The sequence below is a fragment of the Poecilia latipinna genome, unplaced genomic scaffold (genome assembly GCF_001443285.1).
Source record: "Poecilia latipinna isolate Pla-1442-1.1 unplaced genomic scaffold, P_latipinna-1.0 Scaffold2251, whole genome shotgun sequence".
Taxonomy (NCBI): domain Eukaryota; kingdom Metazoa; phylum Chordata; class Actinopteri; order Cyprinodontiformes; family Poeciliidae; genus Poecilia; species Poecilia latipinna.
The window spans coordinates 45,832-48,771 of record NW_015114867.1 but is presented as its reverse complement, the minus strand read 5'-3'; positions in this window follow the sequence as shown (position 1 = coordinate 48,771).

The following is a 2,940-nucleotide window of genomic DNA, read 5'->3' as shown; positions in this document are numbered from 1 at the left end:
TGTGAGAAATTCTGTTCCCCTGTGAAAATCTGTTCCCCCTGTGTCGGGAGCGGTCATTGCAGCCAGAGAAGTGGATCCGGCGGATCTGACCATTTTCACGGCGCTTCTGATCGATTTCTCGGTAAAAACTACTCGTATAATCATGTCAATGTTGTCACTTTCAGTTTAATCGGCAGCTATCAAAATAAAAATACATACATAAATAAACAAGGTCCTGTGTGGAGGTCTTTTTACGCTGGTTTGTGTTATTTTAAACGCAAAGAGAATCGATCTTTTTTTTTCAGCTTTTGTCTCGTAAGCCTGACAAATAAAAGTCAGACAACAAACACAGGTTCCCAACACGAAGTGTGCATTTATAATTTTTCATTTCTGATAAAGGAGGAGGAAAGCTGGCCGATAGCGGGGCACAAAAATAAAGACTTCCTGAAAAGATCAGAGTGTAAACTTTTTGGTAAATCCCGTTCTAATGTAAAATATGACAGATTACTGGATTAAGGAAATGTCTAGCATGCTGTCACACATAATAATTTTTGAGAATTTGGAAACAGTTACTTTTTATTTCCCAAAGTTATGGGGGAGAAGAGGAGAGAATGGATATTTCACCAGCCTGATAAAATCTGTTCCCCCCCTTAAAATGGAAACAAATTAATTTACCTGCAAGTCTTTTACTGTGTTGATTCCACTCATCATCAACAATAAATCCTGTGATTTTCATAACATTTGCTCTATTTTTGCCAAAGTTAGGATGGGGGAACAAAATATTTTAAGCGCCTGATAAAATCTGTTCCCCCTACTTAAAATGGAAACAAATTAATTTACCCACAAAGTCTTTTACTGTGTTGATTCCACTCATCATCAACAAGAAATCCTGTGATTTTCATAACATTTGCTCTTTATGTCCCAAAGTTAGGATAGGGGAACAAAATATTTTAGCTCTTTCAGCCACCTGAAATAATATGTTCCCCCCACATAAAATGGACATGTACAGTGAATTAATTTCTTTGTTACCTAAAATTTGAATCATTGGATGAAGCTGTATATTTCAGTTTGCAGAAAAACTCCTAGCAAAAGTGGTTGTGGATTTTCCTGTTTCCACTGCGGCGTCTACAGCATGAGGTTGGACATTGCTGTGAGACTTATTCTTAACAGTGGTTGTTATAACATTAATATTCTTATTTTGAGTGTTAATGAAAATTTTTATCATGACTATAATTTGTATGTTTTGATCAAAAAAATGTGTACTTAGCCAAAATTTAATACATCAATGTGAAAACAGTTATTTAACAAAATTGTTTGTCTATAACTTAATAATTTCATTTCCTGTAGTTATTAAAAGTAGACGTGGTTGAGGGTCAAGAAAACCCCCAACATCCTGCATATGTACATTATTAGAAAAAATTAAAAATGCGACACTTCAAATCTGGACTAGATTATTCTACTCTTCAAGAAGACTCTTTATTCCCATGTTTGCGATTTGTGAAACCTTTTTGATTTGTGAAACTTCACTTAACAGACCACTGCAGAAGATCTTTCCTTCCTTGAGCCATCACCATTTGCAATAACTTTGAATTAATGAGTTACACCAACATTTAATTTCCCTTGGACTGCATGGAACAAGTGTGAATGGTGATCTGATCTTTATTGAAGTCTGACAAATCTCATAAAGGTTTCACAAATCCCAAACATGGATTAAAATATTCTGCTATTTGTTGAGAATAATTTAGTCTAGCTTTGAAGAGTCTAGGTGTTGGAGTTTTGGAGTTGGAGCAGGTCTCATGTGACACAGATCCAAAAAACATCTGAAATTAACCTTTATTGAAGTTTCAGTTATTGTACTTATTAAGTGTTCATATTTAACAATTTTGTTAAATAACTGTTTTCACATGTTGATGTATTAAGTTTGGCTAAGTACATATTTTTTTTATCAAAACATACAAATTATAGTCATGACAAAAATTTTCATTAACACTCAAAATAAGAATATTAATGTTATAACAACCACTGTTAAGAATAAGTCTCACAGCAATGTCCAACCTCATGCTGTAGACGCCGCAGTGGAAACAGGAAAATCCACAACCACTTTTGCTAGGAGTTTTTCTGCAAACTGAAATATACAGCTTCATTTAATGATTCACATTTTAGGTAACAAAGAAAATAATTCACTGTACATGTCCATTTCATGTAGGGGGAACAGATCATTTCAGGTGGCTGAAAGCTAAAATATTTTGTTCCCCCATCCTAACTTTGGCAAATAAAGAGCAAATGTTATGAAAATCACAGGATTTGTTGTTGATGATGAGTGGAATCAACACAGCAAAAGACTTGCAGGTAAATTAATTTGTTTCCATTTTAAGGGGGGGGAACAGTTTTTATCAGGCGGTTAAGATATTTTGTTCCCCCATCCTAACTTTGGCAAAAATAGAGCAAATGTTATGAAAATCACAGGATTTGTTGTTGATGATGAGGGAATGAAGACAGTAAAAGACTTTGTGGATAAATTAATTTGTTTCCATTTTAAGTAGGGGGAACAGATTTTATCAGGCGGTTAAAATATTTTGTTCCCCCATCCTAACTTTGTCAAAAATAGAGCAAATGTTTTCAAACTTGCAGGATTTATTGTTGATAATGAGTGGAATCAACACAGCAAAAGACTTGCAGGTAAATTAATTTGTTTCCATTTTAAGTAGGGGGAACAGATTTTATCAGGCTGGTGAAATATCCATTCTCTCCTCTTCTCCCCCATAACTTTGGGAAATAAAAAGTAACTGTTTCCAAATTCTCAAAAATTATGTGTGATAGCATACTAGACATTTCCTTATTTTCCTTATTTTACATTAGAACGTGGTTGACCAAAATGTTTACACTCTTATCTTTTCAGGAAGTCTTTATTTTTGTGCCCTGCTATCAGCCAGCTTTCCCCCTCCTTTATCAGAAATGAAA